Consider the following 18,929-nt stretch of genomic DNA (forward strand, 5'->3'; position numbering starts at 1 on the left):
CACTGTGCAGTGTGCGGAAGTAACATGTTAATTGGTACCTTTATCAACGCACAATAATACAGCAGGAAGTGTTCACTCAAACCTTACGAACGCACAGAGAAGGCAAAACTTTTACATGAAGACAATAATGTGACAAACTGTGTTTGGGTGATATTGTTGACACACTTTAAATGGATGGCAAAGGGGAATTAAACAATTGCCATGTGTCCAGATAAAATACTGTATCATGCATGTTGAGATGATTAATTGGCCTGTTTGATCTGTACTGTTAATGAACTTAGAAAAGGAACATTTGCCAAAAAATATTTAGGTTCAAATTGTAAATATTACAGCAGACTTATAGTTATTGTACTTTTGCCAATTTTTACTTATAGTTTTTGTACTTTGTACTTTTTACTCTGCATATTATATTTAGATATATAGGTTGTTGTTGTTTTTTATTTGGAAATAAATTAATGCTTTTATTAAACAATTATGCGTTAAATAGATTTAAAAAAGACTTTCAAATAACTGCTGTTTTTTTTTTTTGTTTTTTTTTACTTTTTATTCATCTAAGAATTAAAAAAAGCATCACGGTTTCCACAAAAACATTTAGCAGCACAACTATTTTCAACACTGATAATAAAATTAAATTTGTTTCATTTGTTTCTCTGTTATTTTTAATTTGTCATAAAATATCACAGTATTATTGTTTTTTTATTATAGGGGTTTGGTAAGTAAGGTTTGGACAAGACACTTGTTTCAAAAACATAAAACTATCTTAGAAACAATATTAAATATTACTCTAAAACATTATAAAATATTAGTTAACTCCCTTTTTATGTATTATTTATTTTTTGCTAACACGAGATACACACTTGCTAGTGCTACCTGAAGACATCTGACTGTGTGACAAGAGTGACTGTGTCAAACTGATGTACTCATTTTGTCAGCTTCTTATTGGTATTTTACCAAAAGTCTCTCGTGGGCCCTTCTGACTTGAAATACTTGGCCATGGCCAATGGCATGCCTTCAAGCGACATACCTCAACCTCAAGGCTGGTGAAACCCTCTGCAGAGCTGTAGCGTGGACATGGTCAGGGGATAGAAATATCACGTCTGGGCTGATTCCGACTTGCCCCGGAGACTATAGGCAGGTTGTTTTGTCTGGGGAAGAGGCGCTCACTGCTATGATGGAAGACATGTTTGTTGACATGGTGGTATGGAATGTTACACCTTGTCAAGTTGCTCCTGTAAAATAGATGTCTTTCAGTGACTGTGTAAAGAGATGCTTTAGGATTTGTCAAAGATACATTAGAGGAGGTGATACGATAGCTAGTGTCTGTTCTGGTCTTCTCGCTTTATATGAAGACATAGTAGAGCAAACATGTAGCACTTGTCTAAAACACTGCGATTTTTAATTCAGCAGACTCTCCAAATATGAAAACAAGCTGGCAAAAACTGTAAACAGCCCACTTACCATTAGGTAATTGAAAAGCAAACAAATAGACTCAGTTTCACTCTGTGCCACCCTCTCTTCCTTTTTTGACATTTATCTTTAGTTAGAAAAGGCGAGCATGTAAATTGCCAGTGACAAGTGCTTGCAGGATTATCTTTACATACTCTGAGATTAGTGGAGGATGTTACGCTATGGTTGTCGTGAAAATTTTAAATTAATAAAACAAAGGGCTAATGAGAGTATGGTGGATATCTTAAATACCTTCTGCACCTAGGTATGGGTTTGGAGTCCTTTTGAATTTTGTTTTGCTCTACTTCGGATTTCAGTCATTTGAACTGGCTTTAAGGGAAACATTTGAACAACTTTATAATATAATATAATATAATATAATATAATATAATATAATATAATATAATATAATATAATATAATATAATATAATACATAAACCACAATGTATAATTAAGCATACAATTTATATCACTTTTTAATACCTACATTGCAATATATATTAGATAATGAATAAAACAGCCTAATGTCTAAATTATCTGCTCCTGTAGAACACATATCACAGAAAATTATGGATATTTATTGTAATAGCTTGACTCATATTAAGTGAATAAAGAAAACTAAATTCTGTTTAGTTTATCAAATGTATGTAAATTTGTTATACTTGTTTTTACACAGTTCCTGAATTACATAAATCACTAAAAGCAACAAATTTACAGTTTAATTTTAGTGCACTGATTAATTTCCTGTGGAGTCTTTTTAAAGTAATTCATTTAAATCAATAACTGCTCTCTAGCTTATCTGTGACAAAGGAGTGCCAAACTAATGCTTTTTGCAATTTGTCAGTAGTTTTAGTATAATTGCACTTTATGAGTAATCGTATTTAACTGTTTATCAGTAATGGACCTTTAACAGTTAGACAATATTTCCCTTATTTGCTATGTGCACTATTTTTCTAAGAACTATTTTCTAAAGCATATGTAAAATGTAATTCAGATCAATTTAAAAACAGTGAAATTTAGCTATAGGGAACTACTACAGAATAGCTGCACAAAAAGCATGTACTAGATCGATTTGGAAACTCTTTAAATAACTCTTGTGACCAGAATATCTCTCTCTGAGTCTTGCAGGCACAGTGAGGAATCTGATGAGGTAGTGTTGCATTTTTTTTGTGGGTCTGTTGCAAGTGCTGTCCTGGAAAACTCTGCGGCACCATGATACATAAATATACATTATGCCTCAATATCATAAATAATTATTTTTTTAGTCTAAAATAAATTATTAGATTTTTAACAAAATAACCTGTCAGTGTAAAATATGTCATTCATATGTTCATGGCCTCATGGCAACAGGAAATTGACTGATTTGTTGAAAGGCATCCGTGTGCAGGGCAAACTCTACCACCCTTGATAGTGCTGTTCATTATCATATGAAAAACAATTTATGATTGCATCGTGTCGCTGTGTTAGCCAACCATAATAAACAAGACAGGTACTTCTGAATGATGCGTCAAATAATATGTTTTAAGATGCATGCAGTTTTGAATGTGCATTTTTAATAAGAGCCTTGAGTTATTTGTCATTCACTAATTTGTCTGACAACCTGCCATTGTTTAATGAATCTCAAGAGAAGATTCCAAACAGGTGGTGTAGGACATACTATGCCACTAATATTTTAAACCCAAAAAGTCAGGGACTGAGATGAACATCAGTACGGATCTCGGCACTATTTATTACCCCATTATAAGAGTGCCCTGGAAGAGTGACGCTAAGTATAACACAAAGTGTTGGCTTAAAGGATGTCTAACAGATGGCTTTCAAAACCCAGGATGTTTTTGAAGGGTAAGACTTCAGCTTACATTATTAAGCTGTCACGTCTACACGTAGCAAGTATGCTGCCAGGGATAAAATCAAATGAACAGAGTAGTAGCAGGAACAGAATGGTATAAAAAAAAAAAAAGCCCTGATCAAATTTCAGGCATATATTCAAATATGCAGGTCATCATTGTGCTAGAGCCAGACAATATGAACTTTGCATGTGTTGAGTTCATCCCTCATTCCTTACTCATCAGTATAGCAGCTCATTTAAGCCTTCATTAGACCCACAGAGACGCGTCCTCGGCCGATGTCATCAAACTCGGGTTCATCTTGCGTGGCCTGGCAGCCTATCGTGCGCAAAGCTGGTGGCTTGGAACAGGTTTTTGGGACGAAACCGAAAGCAGATGTTTCACTTTAAGACCTCTCTTAGATGTCTAATGAATCCGAAAGTTAAGGCCCGTTGATCCAGAGCTGTTTGATTTGCCAGTGGAAATGGGGCATCACATTCATAACGAGCAGCATTACCTAATCACAGCAAGGCAGCGTGGGCTGTGGGGGAGTGGCGGACTGGGGGGAGCTGGGGTAGGAAATGAGTGCCTCTAATGTCTCCTGAATGTTGCGAATGAATCATTGTTGCTGAGTACATGCTGCAGAGTCCAATTGATGTCTCATTTCCTTTATCCGACCGGGATGCGAAGAGCACTTCAACCTTGCAATCAGGGAGACCTTAGAGAAAATCACTGAGACCTACGCAGACCTTTGAATGGTCATGTAACTGAGTGTGCGTTATGCAAGATTTGTGAGATTGTGGGGGTAAATATGTGTGTGTTTGTATGTACTGGGAGTAGGATACATTCTGGCAATACTGAATGTTTAAAAAACAATGAAATATTTGAGTCATGTAGATGGCATCAGCAGTTTTATTTACTTTACTGTGAGCAGTCTAATAATTTTTGGATGCATTAACATTTGTTGTTGTTGTTGTTAATTGACATACAGATCAAATAAAATAAAATACACATATTAGATAAAAAAAGTTCTTCAAAAAGTGAGATTAAATTAGAATTGTTGTATTGTACTAAAATTGGGGGGGGGGGGTAAATACTAAAATACATTTTAATCTAAAAAGCTAATTAAAAGTAGCAAGCCACATAACAAATATTAAATTAGAAAAACAATTAAGATTAACACAGGTTCACACAAGTTCAGATGTCAGACAATAGCCTGGGGTGTACTACAAAAGAAAGAAAAGAAAGAAAATATACTATTGTAAAAATTAAATTTGAAAAAAAAGAAGAAAAAAACATTTTTCATTTCATTTAGATCAAAATGTCTTCATTACTCATGCATTAGCAGTGATAAAAGCTACTTAGTGTATTCCCGTTTATTACTGCGCAAGATCTTAAATGGCTTTATGGGTATTTTGGGGGCTGTGTCTACATCAAAATAGCTGACATTTACCCATTTTATAATTTGCTTGTATAAGAATTGTCTTCAGAAGAGTCTGAAGCTTTTCATTGCTGAAGCCTTTCAGACAGAATGTATGAATCTATCAATCTTTGTTTTTTAAAATGTGTCATAAATTTCCCTTGAACCTATTTGCCCAGCCTTTCAGGTCATTGTCCATCATATTCTCAGAACAGTAGCCAACCCTCGAAACACACATTTTTAGCTATTTGAGCTCTTTTCGGTAGCAAAGTGGTCGACACTTTAACCTAATAGACCTTAATGCTTATGGCTCTCAAAGGCAGTAATTACACCCCATATCTGTTTGCCCTGACCTCTTTCACCACTGCTGTGCTTTTACAAGAGCCACTCTTACAGCTGAGCAAGTGGACTTATTGCCAACAAAATGGAGACATGATTATGTCTTTTGAAATGTTTTAATATTTTTCTTTACTTTTTTTATTTTATTTTTTATTTTGTGCCAGTGATGCCTTGAAGAGGATTTTCACAGGTGAAAAAAGGTGAAAAAAATTGGCTTCACACTTGAATTTAACAAGTTGTGACTGTTTAGCTTTTTAATTTATTAAAAATGTCATTTTAATCATAACTCTCTGAAGATTTTAGCATGGTAATGGATATAACAATGTTAATGTATTTGGTCTTGGCAGAATAGATCTGCTACATTGCTGAATTGCTGCTGCTGTTGGTTATTGTTGTAGTTGTAGATCATTGCTGCTGCAATCCAATGCATACGGCGATACAGTGCCGTGAGTCATTTAACACTCTGAATATCATTGGTTACATAAACAACCCATCAGCCTGCGTGATCTAGAGTTTCATGACTACACTATATATTTTTTCATTTTACATTTTATAATCAGAAGAGAACACACTAGCTGTTTCTTCCATAGCCATGGCAACATGCGTGCACAACATGGTATTGGCAAAAGAAAAACACTGTAATTTCAACATGTGCAAAGTTATAATAAACAGACACGTCGTCATCATTACTGTTCATCAGTTTAGGCAAGTTAAAGGGGCAGCCAGATCCCAACCACTTAACCATGACCTTTGTCATGTCTTATACCTCTGAGCTTCCATCCTGATGGCTTCTTTTGTCACTTTGCACTACCGCTAAAACAGCGTCACACCAGCTATGGTGAGATTAGAAAATTACACAAATGGAAGGGTGAAAAGGTATAATTGAAAATGGCAAAGGGTTGAATGGGGAAGACATTTAAAATGAGTGCTCTGTGCTGTTAGGCTAGCAGGATGTTGGGAAGCCTTGGAGGGGCATGCTAAGGAATCATTACACTTTGTGACAGGGCTCCAGGACAGCGCCTGTTGAAGAGAGCTGGCACGTCGTGCCCAGACAAACAAGAGTAGAGTTTAATCACGGAGATTACTGCAGTGCCGCTGCTGCCATGACAGGGAATAATTGAGGAAATACAAGACACCTTCTAATGAACATCTAATTAAAGCCACACAATGTTCCAAGAAGCATCTTGTGGAACATACTAAAATAAGACATGGCATGGAGCCTTCTAGAGCGTAAGTGGTACGTAAGCTCCTTTGTCTTTGTGACTTGTTTCCCGAAAGCATTGTTATGCAATAAAGAGTGAAGACCTCCTTTTTAAGTGTTCACATTATTAGCATGAGAAAAAATAAGCCTATCCAAAGTCACCGCTCCATCATGAAATAATATATAGCCTAATGTAATTATTAATGAGTCATTTATAATTAGTAATTTATGAAAATATTGTATATTTTTCATGAATATTATTAATTTGTTATTATTATATATTATATTATATATATATAATTTAATTTATTTTGGTGCAAAGGCTTTTTTATGCTTTGGGAAAAAAATATATTTTTCATTGCGATAAATGTAATGACCTGAAAGAGGACCATGTTTTAATAGAATGACCAGTGTTCGAAGCTTAAATCCCCTGCTTACTAAGACTTCTCCTGAAGGACCTCCTGAGTTTAGTGTCCTTACATTGGCCTACTCTTTAACATTATTGTCTGACATGCATTCAGCTTAACTAGGGTGCCAAGTCGGATGCCAAGAATGTGACCTTAAATGGTACCATAATTTGGACCACTGCTGGTACCATTATATTTAGTTTCACAGAAGTCTTGGAGTTGCATCAGAAAATGACCCTTAGCAACCAAGGCATGTAACAACATTATTATCTGCATTCTAACAAGCTAGAGACTTTTTGGAGTGCCTTATGACATTGCTATTCAATTCTGTCTTGTATAGGCGACATTATGAAGCCCACTCTGAGGACATATGCCAAGGATGAGATGCATTTTCAAGCTGTCACTTTGCTGGTCATTTCACCCTAATTGGGACATCACCGACCTGCTTTTCCTGAAAATATGTCATGGTTTGCCATTGTAATTATACTGTACCTGCCAAAGGTAGTAATATCACACCAAACAACTCAACTTTTGCTTATTTTACCAACAGAATTTCTATGATATGTGACCTTAGAAATAGTATTGATAAAATAACACCATTTCAGAAAACAATTTTGAAACCATTTCTTTCTTTTTCTTTTCCTTTTTCCTCAATCTTTGAATCCATTTAGTACTTGGAATATCAGTTTCAAAGCAATTAATTACATTCAGGAATTCCATTGCCAGGTTTGAGCTAAATCTTACTGAATTTTCCATTTTACAGCATAAGTTGTTGCTCAAAATTGTGTATTTTTATTCATGGTCACACAAATGGACTTAAGTTGCTGAACACCATTAAATGTCTTGCCTTCCCTTTTATTTTCCTGAAACGCTGTCCAAGAAAGTTGGGGTTATTGGAATGTTACTTCGTTTAGAACTATCACCAGCTAAGGATGACAGAAATCAGTAGTCCAATTCTGTGTGATGGTAAAAATGCTATTTGCATCATTTTGTTAAAATTTTGCGTTAGTGGATTTTCTTTATTGTGCCTCTCTGATGTTGAGGATAACATTATGATGGTCCCCTGGTTTATGTTTTTGTATCTTGCTCCATGCTAAAACTGCCCATTTATAAAAATTTTCACATTTTTAATCCAAGTACATCTTTAATGTGAAGAAAATCATTGAGTAGTCATATATTTGCAGCCAACAACAGGGACCAAATTGACAAATTACTAAGTGTACCCACCATCACAAATCGCACTAACACCACATTCACTGAGGCTATTGTTTTATCTACATGATTACAAGAGCTAAATCTGTGCAAAACGAAGAGATCTGGACGTCATCTTTGTTTAGGTTTTCCCTGGCTTTAATCCCAAACAATTTGCCACCAAAACTTAGTCAGGGACAGAGACATGGCAGTAGAAACATCCACCAGGTTAAAACCCATTTTTTACGGATGTTTCGAGTGACAATCTATAAAATTCAAAGCATGAACATTAATTGAAGAACTCTTTAAAAATATCCAGCCCAATTAACCCACAGGAGCTTAAGTGAAAGGGGTTCCCGTTATCAAACAGTTTGCCAATTTTACTCTTTACTTAGCTGCTTATATGTTTGGCAAGTCCTTTAAATCAGTGATACTGAGAAGGCCGTTTGATTGGACTGGTTTTCACTTTAAAAAGGATGCCTGAGGCTGGTGATTGACTCACTCTAGATGGAATGAGAGAGCTTTGTGAAGGATGCTGCTCTGGAAGTGTCCGTTGGATTAAGAGCTATTATGGGAACATCTATTATGACACCTAAATCATCAGCTGCAAGGCGCAGCCAAATGCACCATGAAACGGACCCGAGAAGACCTCGCTTCTCACACTCCATGTGTGCTACTTGTCACACAATGTTCAGCGAGTGGAGACAAAGCTGCTAAGAGAGACAAAGCTGAAGAAAAATCTTTATATATGGCACTCAACGCACAAGAAAGCCACTTTCATTGATCTACTTGCCTTGGGTGAGATGTGTTTATTTCCATCAAACAGACTTGAGGTCTTTCTGTCACCCTCCCAAAAAAGTTGTTTGCTTATTGTTCTATTTCATCGCACTTATGGAAATTGAGATGTTTTCCATTTGAAATGAACAATCTATGTCAAATAAAGTCCCATTATGGGACCTGACTTATAAAATTTTGTCTTTCGAATATATCCCATCTTATGAATCAGATATACAGTACATAGATAACTTGGATGAAAGGGCCGTGTGGGGTCTTGCCCCACTTGCTCTTACCTTGAGGTGAGTTCCTTCCATCTAATTAGAAAATAAAAGCTGCCACTTTCACAGTGCTCAGGGCATGCTCGGAGAAACTCGGAGACTGAGTGAAGGAGACAGAGAATGAGTGGGGTTGAGTGCGCTCTCAGGTTGCCATGGACACCTGCCAAAGCGTTCAGGTTCGAGGTCTGTAAGCACTGAGGAGACTGTGATGTGTGTGCAGATCATGTGTGAATTGGAACATACTATATTTTCATGTGCTGTTTTTTTATTATTATTAAATGTTAAAAGCTGTTTAGACACTCATTTCTGTTTTTTATTATAAAAATTATTAAAACGAAATTACATAAATTACATAAGAAGGTAAATAAAAGAGATAATACACACACTAATACAAAAAAGAGAGCTTATAGTTTAATTAAAAGCAATCTGAGTTAATATAATAATAAAGAACCTGCAACTGCCAAAACACACGTATACGTGACTGTTTTCTGTTCTGTCCAAACCATTTGCGATTATTTATTTATTTATTTTATTTATTTTTTTAATGTGAAGCTGGTGTACAACTGTAATTGCCCAATTAAATCTAAGTATTAAGAGCAATAAATTTGAACACCCTTTTGTTTTAGGAACGTTGGTACCAAATTAGATTAGTGAACACATATTCACTATGAACTACGAGTTTTTCCTTAAAAAAATAAATAAATAAATAAAAACTCCTGATTTGCTGCTTATTAATAGTTAGTAAGGTATGTTAAGTTTAGGTATTTCTTCAGGTTAAGAGATCTAGAATATGGTCATGCAGAATAAGGGATTAATAAATACTAATAAACAGCCAATATGCTTGTACTTAAAATAAAGTGTTACTGGAACATTCAGAAGGATGCAACTGACCGATCTAGTTCAGTATGTGGCAGAATAGCATATTCTGCAATTGAGGCAGTGTCGAACCCAGCAAGATTCTGTATATAAATGCAAGCCAGTGAAGTAAAACTGTTCTTGAATACTTTTCCATGTATCCAAAGTAGTCTATTTTAAAGTGTACTCAGATAACCCATTGTTTCCCCTTAGTAGGTTGGAGAGCTGGTCATGCAGCAGCAGGGTGGTTGTCATCAAGGCAAGGCAAGTTTAAAATTATTAAAACTGTACTTATTTAAAATGAATTTAAAACAGTTAGAAAATGATTTTACATAAAATAAAAAATAAAAAAAAAACAGTGAAAATATATATTGCAATCAGTTTGGACAATCAGTTTGTATCAAAAAGGGTCTCCATGAATGCTAGTGGATGTGTCTGTGGCAACCAGAGTGGTAATAGGGGAAAAAATAAGCTGAGGCACAGCCGTAATCCCGCATTCAGAAGATCCAGATGGCTAACCTTTCAGTCAAAATATTGTTTTTTGAAAGAGGTGTTAAGAATTCTACCTCTCTCTCTCCCTCGCTCTGTCTAGTGCTCTTGCCTTCTCCAAACCCCAATCCCTCCTCCTTTCTTTCTCTGTACTTTATCAGTTCTATTCAGGCTCAAGGTTCATCAGAACTTTATGGAGTTTGGCATGGAACATGAAATCGCATGATGTGCTTAGCGTGGTTACTGCACACATATGTGTGCGTGCTTATGAATGGATGTGCACGTTAAATGTGGGTTCCCTTTTGGGTTTGAAACACAGTTGCTGGTAGTAAGCTGAGAAGTTCATACAGTAGCATATGTTATGGCTTAATTTGATTGGGATATTCAAAATAATGAAATATCCTAAGGAATTTTTTGAACAATTTTTAAAGAATTCAATTAACCACAAATTAACATTGTGTGTAATACTTATCTGTTGTAAAAAAATTAAAAAAACTAATTTTTCATTCCAAACTTGTATGACTTTGATTATATTTTGAATAATGTAGGTAACCAAACAGTTTTTTAGAATTGAAATTATTTTCAATATACATTTTTAAAATTCATTCTGTTTCATTATTTTGTAATTGTCATAGTTATATATATATATATATATATATATATATATATATATATATATATATATATATATATATATATATATATATATATATATTGAAATATAGGAAGTACTCTGATGTACTTTCACTAACTGCACTGCATTAAAAACAAATTACTGAAAAATAAATCTTTCAGTAGATTCATCAAGATAATTACTATTAATGAGCTGTCAGTGACTAAACTAAAATTGTAATTGCACTGAAGCCTTAAACAGCTTCAGGAAATGCTGTTTTGGGCTTCCTTTTAGTCTTCTGTCACCTTTAAGACAACAAAACACACGGTGTAAAGTACAGACATACTTCCCACACTAAAATATACACATTAAAAAAACTCGAACAAATCCTGCTCTTATTCTCTCTCTTTTTCTACCTCACACACACTTGGGTCCAGTCAGCGTGCCTCATGGGGGGAGCCGGGCTGGCTCCTGTGGTTGATGGTCGGGGCATCTCTGCTGCTGTGCATTGCCACACTGGTCCTCTAACTCTAACAGCGTGTTCGCCGGCCAGCAGAGACACTGCAGCTTAAAAATGAGTTTGATAAATATTGGAAGGAACTGTCTGTGAGTAATTAAGTGGAGTGAAGAGAGACAGCAAAGAAGGACAAAACAGGAAAGGTGTGCTGACTCAGAAATGCAGTTTTCCAGGTTGTCGCTCTGGATGCTGAATGAGGCATGGAATCATAACTAAGTTAAGAAAAGTGGAGAGGGCCAATAATAAATGCAATTACAAAGAAATTATGCTCTGTACAGTATGGGATAATTATGTTTTTTTTCCCCGCCTTAATAGTTTCCTCTTCCCCTGTTACTGACCTCAGTGTTTTTACAGTAAGCATACACTTTTACTGTTTCTGTCATATTTTTGTGTCCCATTTCAATGAAATGTCCATTAGCTATGTATGATGAACTCATTCCTTCTTACCAAAACCCATTCCCATTAAAGGTCAGATATCCCCAGGATATTGTAAACAGGGTCAATGCAAATGCAATGTCACTGAGAGAATGGAAGTCCGTGAGCCCCTGGGAATACACTTTTGAAGCGGGAAATGCTTGTCTTCCCTGTAGTTGCACTATTCCAGGTTAAAATATCATTCATAATCGGATTGTTATAAATATTTCTTGAAATTACACATTGTGTGGCTGGCCTTACAGTGTTTGTGGTATTAATTATAACCATACAGGAATAATGGCGATCAATCACATGAATCATTGCTTTTACTCAACACTCTCACAAATGCTTTTATAATTAAAATGTGAGATAGATAGATAGATAGATAGATAGATAGATAGATAGATAGATAGATAGATAGATAGATAGATAGATAGATAGATAGATAGATAGATAGATATGTTAATGTATGTTCTTATGTAAGGCTTGTCCATTTTGCTTGATGATTTTGATGACAGTTAGGATAGCAATTCCAGGAATGACAAAGGTATGAGTGTCACTGATATCTCTCGAGCCTAAATTTACCTCTGAGCCTGGAGAGATGGGAACAGGTGGAGATCAGGCACTGCCAAATACTTGTGCCACAAATCTTATGGGCCACTTTTTCATGGGGGTGTGTGTTTAGGGAGCAAGTCTCATTTCTGTGTGTATGCATAGCAACCCTTTCAGATTCAAGAACGTTTGCAGGGCAAGACAACCCACATCGGGTTTCTGCTGAAAGCCAGCTGGTCTGGCTCCATTAATGCAGGGCATTTCTTTTGTTTCGTTTCTTTTTGTTTTATTTATTTTATTTTATTTTTTTATGAATTTGAATTTTTTTTTTGGTAACCGTTTGATTAACCTGGCCCACAGCTGGAGCTGCAGGGTGTGACTTCCTGGGAAAGCACAAGAACGGCACCGGTGAGTTTGTCTTCTCCAAGCTCTTCCCTTCCTCCTTCCCCACTTGTAATGAGCCGAAAAAGTATGTCTGTGGAAAAAATGAGAACTGCATAGTGGCCGAGCATAGTAGAGACTGATGTTTTATTTGTTCTTCTGTGAGGGGATTTCAGTTCAAACAGTTTGAACTGTGAAGTTTAAGGACTCAGAAATTACAAAACAACTATTTACATATATAATAATCAACATAATGATTTGTACTCATTTGTATAGGTAATCTACAACTGATCACAGACATGAGGACTCTATTTGATGTGTTTATGTTGTTCTAATTCCTCAATGTCAGACTTAATTATAACTCCTGTTTAGAGTAATTGAATCCATCAGCTATTTGCTTCATTTGAAGTGAAACATGGGGGAAACCTCCGAGCCTCAGCACAGTGTAGATTCTTTTCACTTCTAGCTAGCAGCCACTACTGAATCAATATCAGTTTGTATCACTCAGGCCTTAGTATAAGTTATAACAGGGGAATCGGTGAGTTTACGCTAGCAGAAATGGTCTGAACGGTTTGAAAAGTTTGCACATGGGAAATCAGGGAATCTGGGGGAAGTGTATAAAAAGAAAGAAACTTGAGGAATACCGTTTGTTATTGTGAGAGATACAGAAAATGTAAAGAAAAATTGTATCAGTATAACAATAACTGTATATATTAGATAGATGGGAGGATGGGATTTTTTTTCTCTATCAAAAATAATTATTTCAGAGACAGACAGACGGACAGACAGATAGATTTTTATTTACTTATAATATTATAATATTTACAAGACTCAACAATATAGGGTTCGTTTTGACATCAGGTTAGTCCTTTGAGAATAAAAATCCAGATTCAATCTGCCTTCTCCTCTAGCGTATTCTGAGAATAATATTTCTGAGGCAGCATATTTTTTTAAGAAAGCATCACTTACGAGCTTTCTGCCATCTAATCCCTCTCTTCCTGGGTGTTCAGAGTGTGACATTCTGCACCCCCCACCATCCCACCCCATGGAGACACAGGCAAGGCAGCTCTGACCCAGTTTACCAAAGCTCCCATGTTTGTCATGTGAAAAACTTTCTCGCTGCTAAAATAAATAAATAAATACAAATCTTTGATCTGAATTGTGGTTGGGAAAGAACGTTGCTTTCTCACAATAAAAGGTGATGCACTTTGTAGAGAAGGCACCCTTTTCTTTTTGAACCCTTCTCTGTCTATTCGCCAGTGGCTATGTCAGGATTCGGTCTGTCTGTCTGTCTGTCTGTCTGTCTGTCTGTCTGTCTGTCTGTCTGTCTGTCTGTCTGTCTGTCTGTCTGTCTGTCTGTGTGTGTGTGTGTGTGTGTGTGTGTGTGTGTGTGTGTGTGTGTGTGTGTGTGTGTGTGTGTGTGTGTGTGTGTGTGTGTGTGTGTGTGTGTGTGTGTGTGTGTGTGTGTGTGTGTGTGTGTGTGTTTTCCTGCACTAGTCCTCTTCTCCCAAGCTCCTGCAGGCTCCTGTGTTCTTTGCAAAATCTTTAATAGCCACAAATTACCTGGAAATTACACAAATATGGCAGTCAGCCTTGTTTGCTTGCCCTCGTAATTATCAGCTCATCTAAAAGCATAAGTGATCTGACTTTAGCTATGAACTGCAAGTAGAAGCAGCATTCGGCATTAAGGGTGCGACAAAGACAGACCGGTTTGTGCACTAATGTCGCTATTAAGTTTAAATTAACTACAAAACATATACGGTGTTGAGAAATGAACCCCCCACGTTTATTTATATTAATCACAGTTGGCACGCAGGCGTTGCAGTAGTTACCATGCTTATGTTGCATATTGCAGATCCAGATGCTATGTTCTTAGGTTACATGCTTCCATGTTACTGTCTGTCAGAGGAGTATTTCATATTTAAAACTAATTGTCAGAAAATGGTGACATTTTAAACACATGGAAACAGTTTCTTTCTTTTGCATTGAAAAAAAGGGAGAATCGTCTTTGTCCTATAATTGCTTGCAGTGACGGCTTACTTTTTTCTTTTTTCTCTTTCTTCTCTCTCTTTTTCATAATCTAATTCCAGTTTTTCACACTGGAGCTGTAGCCTTGGCCGTCTGTCGTTGCTCGTTTCTTTCTTTATTCACTTTCTCTCATCTAACTCCTCTCTGCCCCTTGGAGAGGGTGGCGTCGGCGCAGCGCTCTGCTCTTTCGTGGATCTTGCATGTTGGATAGGGCCCGTCTGAATCTACAAAACACGAGCGCTTCACCGCCTTTTGATCTCAGGCTAATCTATGTTGCCTGCCTCCAGTCTCATCTTGTTTGAATAAGAATGAGTCTGGGGTGCTATTGCAGGCACAAAGAGGTTTAGGCGGCATCCGTTCAGCAGAGCAGCGCTGCGAGGGGAAATGTACATCCAGGATCACTCATCAGACTCAGCGCTCCTATGCTTCTTTAATCTCCAGTGTGAAGCTTCAGCGAGTGTGTGTGAGTGTGTGTGAGGGTGGATTTCAGATTTTCTGAAAAAAAAACATTTTGACATTTAATGTTGTCTAAATAGTAAATTAGTGGCTTTTACTGGAAATATAATGAGAACTTGAGATCCATCCATTTTATGATATGACTTCTCTAAAGTGGCTCACAATAATGAAACATTTTAAAATCATCAATATCTACAACTCCTAAGGGACAGTTCACCAAAAATGAAAATTCTGTCATTATTATTTGTTTATTTTATTTTATTATTTGTATTTTTTTTGTACAATAATTTTCCTTCCTCTGCGGGAGGAGAAATAATGGAATGTGTTATTTTCCATACAAGGAATGTGAATAGTGATGCATGACCTTGCACCTCTGTATATTTATTTTTGACAGAAAATGTTTCTTGAGCAGCATATTAGAATGATTTCTTAAGGATCGTGTGACACTGAAGACTGGAGTAATGGCTGCTGAAAATACAACTTTACCATCACAGGAATAAATTACATTTTACAAATATATTTAAATAGAAAACAGTTGTTTTAAATTGTAGTAATTGTTCACAATAATAATGTTTTTAAAGCATTTACATTTATCAAACAATGGCAGCCTTGTTGACACTCAAAAACATTTTTTAAAAATCTTACGACTCCAAATTTTTGAAAAGTAGTGTACATTTTAGTGTGTTTGGACATGAGGGAGAAATAATGAGAGAGTTTTTAGTTTTAGGTGAGCTTATTCTTTGGAGGTGCTTTGTAAAATCTTGGTTTGTGTAATTCATGGGTAAGGCCGTTATAATAACACAACTTTTCCACTGTGGGCCTAAGATCCAGTCTATTCTGCGGCATAGAGAGGGGCTTCTCAGTTCATGTCTCCGGTCAAGAGGACGGTGCTCATTTTTATCTACTTCAGTCTGAGAAGAGAACGCAAGAGAGTTAAAAGTGTAAAAGTGAGTTTGATTTCTTTACCATCTGAAGTGTGCACGAGTGTAGCTGTGCAGCAATTTCAGCATTGTTGAAAAGAGAGAGAATAAATGAGAGAATGACACAGACAAAGAGTGAAGTCATGAAAGAGACTAAAAGAACTGCATTTGAAATAACTGCAGATGGCTAATAAATGTTTGTGGCAAAATATTTTCTGAAATAAAAAACATCAGACATACTTATACAGTACATGCATGTAACCACCCCCTGCACAGATAATCTACTCTGTCTGGTAAGGCAACTATTATGAGCAGTTTGGAATAAACATAAGAAAATATAGGTAGAATTTCCATTGACTGTCCATAATGCCCACCATCTGTTTAGGACCCAACTTCTTCCCAAGCTCAGGAAACACCGCTTGGCACTCTTAAGTCTGAAGACAGAAAAATGTGATGTTGGCATCTTTTTAAGTGCCACCGTTGTGAGAGAGAGAGAGAGAGAGAGAGAGAGAGAGAGAGAGAGAGAAACCTTACTGAAACAATGAAATAACTGTGCAAGTTTCGCAGAGGTTATGAGTGAATAAGTTTCCACTGTTCAAATTAGGAAAAATCGTTAGAGTATGATATTAAAAAAAAAACAAATATATATATATATATATATATATATATATATATATATATATATATATATATATATATATATATATATATATATATATATATATATATATATATATACATATATTTATTTATTTTTTTATTTTTTTTCAGCTTTAACATTAGACAGGCAAAGGGTACTTTGAGTTGAAGGGTGAAATATAAAAAGGTGTAAAAGTTATCCAATCAAAAGAATAATTCAGGAAGCAGCAGACTTCGGAAATTTTAATTCTGAAATAAAGAGACTGACAATTTAAGGTGCTCTCAGTATGGGACCGAGAGTATGTGCCAGTGTTTTTATTGGTGCATTGAGAGATTTGAAACTTAGTATATATTTTATTTATTTAAATGCTTGTTACTTCTAGTCATGCTGGTAAACATATTCTTGTTGCTTCCACCATTTAACTATTATTAGCTAATGGACAGGGTAGACTCATCCTTGAGAACGCCTTAGTGCACCCCTGCTGGAAGAGGAATACATTGCAGTTACACATTTCACTCACAAGGCAGATAACTGTTCAAATAAAGTGTCCCTAAAGCTGTGCTCATAATTGATAAAAAATATATAGTTTTCAACTTTTACTGCCATTTGACACTTACTCCTATTTAGGCCTCCATTAGCAAGTGGGACAGAGTACAGGTGTATTGACAGGGGAGACAAAGACTTCAGAAGAGTGCAGGGTAACTGGAACTGGGGTGGCTTTTTCCAGCACACAGCTTTACTGAAACCAGAGCAGCAGCATCCTGTACAAAGGCTTAACTGTGTTGTGCTGCTTGTGGTTCATCTATAATGAATCAAAAGTGTAGCGTTCACGCGCTGTTTGCCCAACAGAACATGCAAATTACCAAATTTGTCCCCACACGAGTCAACCTTTCGCTACCGGTTTTCTGCCCACCACAATATGTGTTAGAGTGCTCAGGTGCTATTTAAATGCAATGAAAAGAGAGCTCAAACCGTGATGGTTTCATCAGCTATGCACTTTCAGAAGTTTCTAAGTTAAATGTATTCTTGGAAAGTTAAAGTTGCACTTTTTTATTACTTTGAGATCCATTGAAAGTTGCAGCCATATAAGAATGGCGTGCTGTAAATAAGGACTTTTTGAAGGGTCAGAGCTAATGTAAGGTGAGATCTCTGCCTGCATTGAGAACTATTAATCCTGATCTTAAATGGCTGGTGTGATGAAGTGAATCACTTGATTAATATCTGTTCCAGATTGGCCAAAAATAATCAAAAGGGTGGAACAAATTCAGTTAGCCTGCAGGATCTTTATGAAATGAATGAATGACACTGTAAGGTGAGCATGCAGAGGCACGTCTTACATTTGTGTGCAGCTACTGTAGGATTATACTGTTGCTTAAAATTATAATGCTTTCAGAGGGAAAGAGAGGAAACGTAGTGAAATTTTAAGGTGGCAAAGAGAGAGCGAGAGAGAGAGAGAGAGAGAGAGAAGCAGAGGGGAGGAGTGAGATAAACTGACAAAATGAGGAGGGGAAAAGAAGAATCTATGATCTGGCCAGACTTGGGAGACAGGCTCATCCCGGCATTCTCATGCACTGTGAAAGCTCAGCGCTGGTGTTTGAGCACTTGACACTGTTATCAGCTCTGACAGCCAGATTGTGTTTTCACATGAGTGTGATCAGCAACAGATTACACACGTAGACTCATGCACACACTCATACACTAACAGCCTTGCTTGTTCCTGTTTGCCAAAGAAAACGTGTTGATGTTTATCATGCTCTTAAAATAAAACGAAATAGAGGCCTTGTCCCTCTATCCTCCCGAACGTCTGACTGAAGATAATAAGACACACATGGGTAACTACCGGGCTCCTGAAAAGAAAACAACGTAGGCGGGATTGTTGTCAGCCACTAACATTGTGTATTTATATTCCATCTTATTCCATCTGCTCATTACAAACATGAACAATGAGGCCGAAACCTCAAAATTACCTTTCTCTGAAAGCCTCTTGTATGTGTATACGAAATGACATAACCACTACTGGACACTTTCCTTGTGGCTTTGAACTTACTGGAAATAGGACTGTTGATCCTGAGTGATGGCAAGCAGGTTCAGTTTAGACCGACAGTCTGGTAGCGATCGACAGCCAAAGAAAACAAGAGGGAGAATAATTCATTTGTGTATACACATGTATCCAGTATGTGT

General features: G+C 36.5%; 1 protein-coding gene across 1 annotated transcript in view; it reads left to right on the top strand.

Moving 5' to 3' along the window:
- Nucleotides 1–12,622: 12,622 nt before the first annotated feature.
- LOC132138945 (myocyte-specific enhancer factor 2C-like) overlaps nt 12,623–18,929 on the top strand; it is a 67,022-nt gene continuing 60,715 nt past the window's right edge. Inside the window, exon 1 of the mRNA XM_059547717.1 lies at nt 12,623–12,731. The gene's annotated coding sequence lies outside the window, so the exon portion shown is untranslated. The remainder of the gene's footprint in view (nt 12,732–18,929) is intronic.

Source organism: Carassius carassius, chromosome 4, assembly GCF_963082965.1.
Source record: "Carassius carassius chromosome 4, fCarCar2.1, whole genome shotgun sequence".
NCBI lineage: Eukaryota > Metazoa > Chordata > Actinopteri > Cypriniformes > Cyprinidae > Carassius > Carassius carassius.